Genomic DNA, 10,840 nt, shown 5'->3' on the forward strand with positions numbered 1-10,840 from the left:
CTAGATGGGCCAAGGAACATGGCTTGAGGAAAAAGCAGCATTTTTGGTTTGTTTTGGTAGGTTTTATCTACTTCAGTTTTCTTTTCATTTTATTACATGTACACAGGTTCATCTGAGAAAAAAAGTTACACATGTCACATATCAACATACAAGTATGACTTGCAACCTGCAAGTATGACTTGCAGTTCCAGAGTTCCTTTTAGGACATATGCTAAATTAATTTGGATAAAAATGAGGGGAAATAAGAGTTAGTAGTAGAGTTGCACATGCACTTTACTTCCCTGACTGACTTTCACATAAATAAAGCATGAATAAGAGATGCCGTTATAAAAGATATGATTTCTAGCCACTCTTTAAATCTTCCGAGTGTGTCACGAGTTCAGGAATCTTCTGACATGTACCATCCTAATATTCACCTTACCTTGGCTCAAGTGATGAGTTACAGGCACTTAGAAATTAGTGTAGGGGCATATGGAGAAAGTGGGAACATGAGCCCTTTCCCTAAAAAATGGTTGTGTTATGGCTCACACGGTGTTAGTGATATCATTTCAGTTACATGTTGATGTGTGACTTGTGTAACTTTTTTTTCAGAGGAACCTGAATTTTCTCTTAAAGTGGTAGAAGATACATGCAGAGAGCAAAAGAACTCAACTGGCCAAACTTTGCTCAGCCGTGCAATCAAAAGCATTAGAACTAGGATGGCCATAGAAGGGCACTGAAGTCAGAGCATTTCCTCAGCTGCTAGCAAACACTTGTCCTTTCACCCCTAAGGGGATGAGGGAAATCATTAAGGAAAAAGAAATCATGAAAAATTAAAAAGCAAGGCTGTGCCATGTTCAGGGAGTGGACTTAATTGGTTGCATTGGGAAATCATCAAAAAAAGTCCCTTCTTTTGATTTGAATCACTCTAGATTATTTTTCTCAAGTTGTCACTTGCGTGTGTGTGTGTTAGATTAAGTGGCATCTGTTTTGTGTTGCTGTACAAGTATGCCTGAACATGGGAAGTGAAGCATTTGGTTGATCACATTCTTTTTTCCTGGTACAAGGTCTCCAAGGGATCATCCAATAAAAACAGGAAAGTGCTACTATTAGAAATAAAAGCAGAGCCCTTGAAATCAAATGATGCTCATGTGTAGTTATAAAACCCACATAGAGATGGAAAACCGAAGCCAAATGGCAAATGGTCTCATTTGCCTCTCTGGGATTTTAGCTTGCCAGTAATGCTATATGATTTTGCCTCAAGGAACAAGATGCTGCATGCTTCCATGTGCCTTTTGCAGAGACAGAAGTTCTGCAAACCCTGGTGTGGCAGGTTGACCCTGGCCAACAGTTAAGCACCCACACAGCTGCTTGCTCACCTCCTCCCCTGAGGGAGTGGGACAGAGAATAGGAAGAACAAAAGCAAGAAAATGCCTGGATCAAGGTAAAGACAGCTGAAAAGTGAAGGAAAGAGGGTCGAGGCAAAATTCTGCAAAGGTGTGCTCATCATCTTTCATGATCAGAGCGATGTATAGCCAGTCTCTGAGCAATGGCTACCTTGGAGGATATTCCACCCCCTACCCCAAGGTTTTCATCTCTGAGCATGAAGACATATGGTATGGAATATCCCTTTGGCCACTTCGTGTCAGCTGTCCCACCTGTCTTCACTTCCACATCCCCCTCCCAAATCCTTGCCTACCCCCCGAGTGACAAACAAGGAAGCTGTGCAAGCACTGTTCAGCAATAGCCCAAACCACTGGTGTGTTAGCAACACTGTTCTAGTCACAAACTCAAAACATAGCAGAGCATGGTCCACTATGAAGAAGGTGAACTCCCTTCCAGCCAGAGCTGGTACACCACATTTGGATAGAGTCTTTCAAATGAAGCAGTCCTTCTTTAGTTAGATGAATGAGTGCTGTAGTTTTGATGACTGATGAGGATATTTCTGGCTATCTGAAGAAAGGTAAAATAAGGATAAGTCTGGAAATGGGTAAAGTATCAAAATAAGAACTGAAGTTATATAAGCCTTTAGCTAAACTTAGGTTAAAATTTACACTGATTTCTTTTTTTCTTTTTTTTTTTCCTTCCTCAAATCCTTAAAAATTTTGTGGAAATGTTTTACAAATTGACCTTAATCAAGTATCATGACAATTAATAGGAGACTTTCTGATACATTCCCAAGAATGAACTCCAAAGAGATGTGGTATCATATCAGCACTGAGAAGAGGGAAGGACTCTTTCTCTATTGCTTAAAAATTAAAGTTGAACGGGAGGAAAATGAAAAAAAGGAGGTGAGAAAGAGAAGGAAAAAACACTTTTCTGACTAAATCTTACTAAACTTTCTGAAAGCATGAAAAAATATCTAATCAAAAAGCAGAATAGAAAATCAGGTTGACTGAGGGATCTAATACAAATTTTCATCCAAAGGTGGCACTAGTCTTTTGCAGTTGGAGTTTGTGTTGAGAGCTGGGAAATGCAGATACCAGGAAGCCCTCAACTAATCCAACGCTTACCATTAATCCCAAACAAACCATCATTAGTATCTGGATTTATCCTGCTTAGTCCTTGCTGGATAGTGAATTATGTAACCTTTGTTTTATTAACATTTAATGGCAGCTTATTATCAGGTAGGTTACCTCTGGAAAAAAAAAGGAGGCCAAAAAATGTAAATGTGTAGCTTTCTGTTCTTTGTTGTTCGTTTGAGTGATTTTTAAGGACTTTTTAAAGAAGTGAATGGATTCTTCATGACAGTTCCATAAATAAACTAACTTAAAACTCACTGAGTACATTGCATGTCAAGAAGCAGCTGTTTGAAAAATTACATGGACCTTTTCTACTTAACTAGCAGATAATGTTGATAACATAACTTAGAAAAGGACTAGAAAAGTTTTTTGGTATGAAAGAATTTGATGTGATATTCAAGTACAAAAATAGATACTTTAAAGTCTTTTTGATTAATGCCTATTCTTGTGTCCTCATACATTATTGCAGACTGATTTTAGTAGGTGTGGTATGAATAAGATGACAAAATTTCTACAGTCATGAAGTATGGCTCATTGTGCTCAAGATCTTGCCCTATTTAGGGGGAGGAGTTGACGCTGGAATTGTAAACAAAAGTCGCTAGGTAAGTATTGCAGGGAGGGGAAAGGATTTTGATGTTAAAAAATGTGGAGGTGACCAGTGCCACAGGATATTAGGATTTTCACGTGCATATGATGTAGTATTGCAGTGACTGGTAAGCAAGCAATTTGGGAGCACTTATCAGAGTTGCATCAGAATAAATGCTGATAGAAAAGGAGAAAATTTTTTTATAATCTATGATGTAAACGTGTATGCTGAGCAGCAGACCTGCAGCAATACTCTGTGATTTGACCACGTATAATGTGTGATAAGAGAATATGTTTAATTCTATTTACCAGATGTTTGCTTTCAATTTCTCTCTCATTTTTTCCCAAATGATAACGGTTCATTATCAAATTGTCAACATTTTCTCGGTATTGATAAGACTCCAGAGATGGGAGAAGTCCCAGCAGCCAATGTACAGCATTATTTCATGCCCACACTGAGACAGATGCAGTAACAGAGGCTCTACAAAGAAACCACAGGCTGGAGAGTCCTGACTTGATGTGAAACCTGAGGAAGCTCCTTGACGACCTGAAGCCCATTTTCAGCTGAGCCTTTGTGTCCTGAGGTTATTCACACAGCAGTTCAGCAGTTCAGCTCCTGCAAGAGGCTGAAGATTTTAATTGCTGGAACAAACACCAAAAAGCTGTTTGCTGTGTGTGTGAGGCGTTGCATCAGTCGTGCCTGTTGTTTATTGCCACATCTGAGATTATCACTTGACACACTTTGATAATGATTAAATGCCTTTCCAGAAGTGACAGACTAATCAAAAGGAAATTTATTTTTTAGAACTCTTCTTGGAAAATTTTTTTTTTTATAACAAAAAGCTAGTTGTTCCACTCACCTATTAAATGGATGACATCTTGAGTGTTGATGAAAGACTGCTACAACTGTAGAAAATTATTCCTAATATTGAGTCAAATTTACAGCCTCTGTCTTCTAGGCAAAAATACACTGAGAATAATATAAGGTTAGAGGAACTTCCATATAACTTTGAAGGCAAAGTTTGATATAAATAGGGGTAAAAATGTTCTGAGGAATATGTTTGCAACTACCTTTTTTTTTTCTACTGCAAAGAAATTCTATGATATTATATGAATTGAATGTGTTTTATTTCAGCAAATGTGTAGGAAACCTAGAAAACTGTGGTTCAGAACATTGGGTGATTTTAAAAAATCTTGATGTTACTTCTGATTCTCAGATTAAATGAATCAAACAATTGTTTTTGCAAATAATTAATTTTGATTTGACCATAATATTCACTAAAACTCAGAATTACTATTTCTTATCCTTTGAATCACAGGATTTGTATTAGTTCATCTGAGTGAACAGATCTCTACCTGTTTAAAATACTGGTTTTATAATGCATGTATTCTACCACCTTGCAATCTGTATGCTTGGAATTTCCAGCACATACACATTGTTGTGTTGCTGTTAAATAGTACTAGGAGAGAAGCAGAAATGTGATTTGCTCTAAGAGGAAAGTATCATCAGGGATAGAGGCTTGAGTATCAAGATCCTGCAAGGTATGCTTGACTTTGCTGTTGCCTTGTTTAGATTTCAGCTATATCCCTGCTTCCTCTTTATCAATTGGAAAATAGGAATGCAAGAGTAATAAAAATACAGCTAACTTAAAGGAAAGGTTAAATAATAATTTATTCATTTGATAAGCATCCACATAAAAGCCCATCATCTCTTGAAAATGAAATTACACTGGAGGTAAGAAGCAAAACCTTAACAGTGAAGGTAATTAACAGTTGAGTGCAATGGCAGTTGACAGTGTAGTTTCCCCATTGGGTAGAATTTCAAAGTGAAGATGAAAGTCTTATGAAGGCTTGCTTCAATTCAAAGTTCTGAGCCTTATAAATAGTGGATTCAGAACTAGAACAACCATGAGAAATCCTCTGTGATGAATACTTGTACATAAGATGATGGTAATATGGGTATCTAATCATCCCCTAGTAGGGAATCTGTGAAGTCTGATGCCTAGTGCTTGTAATGTGTTCCAGGAGCCTTGGTTGAGAGACACAGATAATTATTTATTGTTATTATATCTTCTACTTTATATCAAACTGGATAAACTAAACTAATTGAATTTATTGCCTTTAAAAACTAAGAGTATTATTGCCTAAAAACTGAGAGTGTAGGATAAATTTTCTGTTTCTTACATTTATTTTTCTGATATACCTGGATAAAGGCGTGAATCATAAAGAACATGGACAGAGTTAAACCCTTGCTCTAGAACAGGGATTGACTTCTGATCAGTTAATTCAGAAAGATATGAAACCTTACAGCAGCAGGCACTCTGATTCTGGGGGTTAATACTGAGAAATCACCAAGGATGTTAGTAGAGTCAAATTCTCAAATATAGCAATTGCATTCAGAAAACTTGAATCCAGCTGGGATGTGAGGCTGTTTCCAGCAGGTGGAGTTGGTGCCAGCAGCATGTTGAGATGGCAGCGTGCTTGGAGTGGCTGGCGAACTACTAGTATGAACTACATTTGGATATGGGTGAAAACAGTGTTGTCTTATGCCAAATCTTACAAAGGTCTCTGTGCCAATGTTCTGACATCCAAAAAAATGTAGGAATTCCTATGGTTTTAAACAATTCAACAAGTTGCCAGTAGAAGAAGTGCTAAAATATGGGGTTTGTTCCTCCTCCCCTGCCTCCCTTCTTTACTATAGGAAATGCAGTAATAGAGAGAGATGTCCTATAGAATTCAGAATCCTCCTGCAGTGGTTTTGTCCCCCGAGTGAAATACCAGCAGCAAACAGTATGGACTTTTCAGACAGAGATTCAGCATAGAAACCCATTCTCTTGTAAATGACATAGATAGGGAACTTTTTGCAGCTGTCGTTAAATTTCCGTGTCATCTCTATTATGTTTTTAGGGAGTTGTGCCATACTCTTACTTTCTTTCTTAAACATCAGGTACTCTCTGCCCCAGATTTGATGTGTTGGCAAAATGCTGCAATTGAAGAGAATCCCAAGGTAGAATATTTGGGCAGAGCGGAGAGCAGTGGCTTCTTCCGTAGCACCAGTTGTATGCATAGACTGTGCTGGGTAGTGGGGAAAGGTGCAGCTGTCAGCAGGAGGGGTGACTCTATTAAGAGATCTGTACTGAGCAACAAATGCACGTGAAGTAGCAGGTGGTTATCTGAGCTAAGTTAAGAAAGATGTGCCTAGGCACATTAAATCCAGCTCGAGTAATCTTCATCAGTGAGGAGAGCAGATTTATGTTCCTATGAACAGGCTGTGTCTGAAATAGCGGACACAGCTCCCAGAAGGGATTTTCACAGGCTTTGGCAGGCAGTCTCCGGAGGGATTTTCACTGGGTGGGTGTTCCCAGAACAGATCGTGCGCATTATTTTAAGGGAAAGTTAAGAAATGAAAGCATTTCCCCTCTACTCGAACACTTGGCCAAGCCTGAAATCCTTCCTAGTCGGGTTCCCACTCTGCTGACCTGCCTGCAAGATGTCTGAGAAATGTAGATGAAGCTGGGAAAAGTTCTTGCAGTCTAATGCTGGCTGTCCTTGTGTTAGGTGTCCAGGGACTGTGCTGTATCCATATGCCTGAGTATAGGCCTTGAACTGAGGGGACTGGAGGAATGGAAGTTTGCTTTGCTCCCTGAACCACAAACTGGGTGTGCTACCATAAGCATGCACCCCCAGCTGGGTCCATGAGCACATTGACTCTTCTAAACCCACCAGCACAATGAGTCCTGTGGCTGAGCAGAGGGAAAGCAATCTACCAGCAGCACCAAGTACAGAAGCAGGACAGAGAGAGGGCATCTGTCCAAAGGCCAGAGCTTCCCTCTTCTGCCCCAAACACATGGGGAAACTTTCCCTGCCAGTTAGATGCTTCCTGTGGCTCTGTCTTCAGTTGCAAACCATTCACTACGTCGACTAAGGAGAAAAGAGCTTCTAGGGAGTTTCACTGAGTGTCCTCCTTGCCGGACCCTGCGCTTCCATTGTATCTGTCTGCCTTCAGGGCAGCTGGGTTCTGCATCTTTACTGTGCAAAATTGGATATTGCCCTGGCAATTTAATGTAATTGATCTGGCAGGTGATTTTCAGGATCAGTTCTGATAATGCCAGGTAGGTAAGGCAGTGCAGACAATGAGAAGCCAGTAATGTTTGGGAATTGTAGTGCATTTTTTCTCCAGGGCCTGGGGAAAATTGGGAAAAACCCCTTCAGCCTAAACCTGGCTGCTTCTTAATCCAGTCTTTTTTATCTATGTCCTAATTACAAACGATCCCTAAAACAAGTGGTCCCCATGTCTGCTGGTGTCCTACAAGTGCAGCGGCTGGTATGTGCAGCACAAGTGATTCCCACTGCAGCCCTGCCCCAAGGCGCAATATCCAGGAAGGATGTGTCAGCACAGAGTGGTACAATGCTGCATTTTGTTACAGTTTCAGAAAACCGGATTAGTTTAAGGAAGAAGTAAAGTTTTTTGTTTTGTTTCTATAATGACTTGCTGTGCCATCTGCTGCTTTTTATTCTTGAACCACACAGCTCAGCAGCAGCTCAGGTGCCTGCTTTCTCAGTAGCAGTGGGGACCTGCAGCTAAACACCAGTGGTCCTGTGCCCTGGAGCAGCACTAGCAGGACCCCCTTTCTTTCTAGGAAATGTGGCCAGATTTCTCTAGGCTACACGAACCAAATCTGTTTTGTTTTAGTTACCTGCACTTTGAGGGTCCGGCGCATACATTTGTGCTTAAAAATATAGCAAACAGCACCCTGCTGATGTAAACAGGCTTGATCCCTTGGCATTCAAGAAAGCTGGTTTATTCTGACTGGAAAAAAAGGTGCATAGATTTTAGCCACATGTTATTATGTTCTCAATGATCAGTGGAAGATAGGAGGGCTTGTCCCACTCTTGTGCTCATTTTACCTAAATTCAATGCCACTGGTTGTGGTAGCACTACCCAAGATTTGTAAGTGTGTGTGAGTGGACATGGGGGCTTCTGTTCTGCCCCACTTCACTCAGTGACATTTGTACCTTATTATCAGCCATTTAAATCCAGATCAGAAATTGAAAAAGCAATGACAGACTATGGCACTGGCCTGCCCACTGGTGTGGTTCCTCACAGTAGTTTTATGCTCCACTCATTTCAGAGCATAAATAACTGCTATTTAAGTGAAATTAGTTATGATTCATAACTAAGAACACTTCTGGATAATCAGATAAAAAAAAAACCTGAAAGACTTCTGAGAACTGATGGGAAGTCTCTCATAACAATGTCTTTCCAGTTTAGCTAACTGGAAATATTAGAAAGCCTCTGCACTCCTACAAAAATAATACTCAAGTTTTGAATTAGTTTAGTTTTTAACAGTTACCTTTACCTGTAGCATTCTTTTTAGCTATTTTGATCTAATATTTATTGACTTGAGTCTTCTAATAACTGTGTGGCCTAAGGAAAATCCATAGACAGTGATAATGCAGAAAATTTGCCTTATGGTCTATTATCTATACTAGAGAAATCTTCTTGAAGGTATCCATGCCACGGGCTTGTGTTAAAAATCCTAAATCAGGCTTGGAGAATACAGGGTTTAGGGTTTTTTATATATGCATTTTGACTTCTGAGCATGCTGCCCAGTGAGGTTGTGCCATCTTCAGATTTGGAACCTTTCAAGCCCCAGGTAGATAAAGCCATGGTTGACCTGTTCCAGTGTTGGAAAAGATCCTTCTTCAAGTGAGACATTAGACAAGAGCTGTCCAGGGGGCCCTTCCAATGGGCAGTTCTGTTATTTTGAATATGAATTACATTTAGCAGCTTTTTCCACAGTCATGAAAACTTAAAATCAACTTTTACAACTACATGAAGGTATGAAAGCATAAGGGAAACCCTCTAAGGCTGAGACTTGAAATAATAGATGGCAGTGCTAAAGGACAGTGGGGCCTGAGAGTCACTTCGTAACAACAAACTTGAACACAGTCTCAGCGAGTTTCCAATTCAACCTTGAGAGCTAGCCTGAAAAAGATATTTTAGGAACATGGAACTAGACAAAGTGACTGTCTTGCTTGAACATATCCAATATGATAATAAAGATCTGCCCCAGCTGTATAACTTTAGGACTCTGTCCAGTTGGAATTCAGCAAGGATAATTCCCTGAGTCACATGAATATAAACACCTTCCTCTTTATAGAAGTATGTGGGAAAGTAAGGCTGTCAGCTACATAATGTGCTGCGGAATCACCGGCATAACAATTCTGATCAAAGCTGACACCTCCCATCTGTTTCTATATGCAGTCTGTTCAGCATAAATCATAAACAGATGGTGCCATGGTGTCAGTGTCTCACAAGTCATGCTGCAGTCACTGGGTGTTAGCTAGGGCTCAGTTGATGCCTAACTTTGCCACTTTACCCTTAATTGTTGGGTGTGTTTCATCCATAGAAATAACCTTTTAACCATCTGAATCCAACTGCTTGCTGGTTTCCATGGCGTGGGTGGCCAGAGAACAGGTTTTTCCACCAGCCAAGCTGTTCATCTTCCAAAGCTGCCTGGCTGCAGCATCATTGTCAACAAGTTTTGCAGAGGATCAAGGGCTGGTAATGCATACTGACTCCCTCCAACCCATTTCCCATCTCTCTGCCACCCACATAGTTAGCCTGATTCTCAGAGCAGCACATGCTTTCACTGTCTCATCCTACTAATTTGTTAGCTGAGGTAGCCAGTCCTCTTCCTTTACTCCACTTGACCTTGCAAACTAGGTAGTGTTTGAAGAGTAGCCTACCTTCATGTAAAAAGCCTACCATCAGTAAAGGATTTTGAAGGACTGGGTAATGGTGATTTAGGGCTTAACCCTTATTATTTGTGACTACTGTTGAACATCTGGCACTTTAATAGGAGTTGTTTCTGGTTCAAAATCCAATCAGCTAAATTCTTCCTCTGATTTCTCCCTGAAATTGCAGCTGAGCATATTCAACTACATTTGAATGACTGAAATTAATTTTTCTCTTTTCTGGTTTCCTCTTTGACCATATCAAGGATCGAGTTTGAAATTCATCACTTTAATTCTTTGATTTAGAGCCCAATCAGCAAAGCTGTAAGAAACTCCAAAGTTTCTTAATTCTCCTTGATACTGTTGAGATCCAGAGTCTTGGCTATGTCTTGTTCAGCAAGAGATTGCTGCTTCAAAGCTTGGATCTAAGTCTGGAGTTTGAGGAGGCTGGTGAGTTTGAATAGCTGGGTATCATCTGTGCCTCACTTTAACTGACTCTATCAGACTACTATCAGACTACTGGGCAACTGCTTTTAGCAATGCAGCTGCAACTCTGTGATGTGACACTGGCTATTGATGGCTCTGTCCCAGAACCCATGACATGGGACGAACTTTGTCCAAAGTGGAATGAGTCTTAGTTTGCAAAGGCAAAGCTCCAAGATATGAATTCCTCACCTCAGCAGCAGCTTTAGTTCTTCCTGGATTTCTCCAAAGCCTGTTTGAGAAAAACACCCAGTGTCAACAACACCTGCAAATCAGAACAGTCAAAGTTCATCTGCTGTCCTCTCGCTCTGAGATGTGTGTCTGTGCTCAGAAGTAAGGCACTGCATCGGTGATTTATTTCAAATAAAGAAAAAACAGACAAAACTCCAAAGCAATTTTCAGCCTGAGTAATCACTGCAAATTTGCTCCAAATGTTGAACAGATGGAATCTGTATGTGACTTCTCTGAGTATAAACACAAGCACCCTGTCATATTTCAATTGCTGATGTAACAACACAATGTGGCTCTTG

This window comes from Pipra filicauda, unplaced genomic scaffold (genome assembly GCF_003945595.2).
Source record: "Pipra filicauda isolate LSUMZ 115617 unplaced genomic scaffold, ASM394559v2 scaffold27_size4233163_pilon, whole genome shotgun sequence".
NCBI classification, from domain to species: domain Eukaryota; kingdom Metazoa; phylum Chordata; class Aves; order Passeriformes; family Pipridae; genus Pipra; species Pipra filicauda.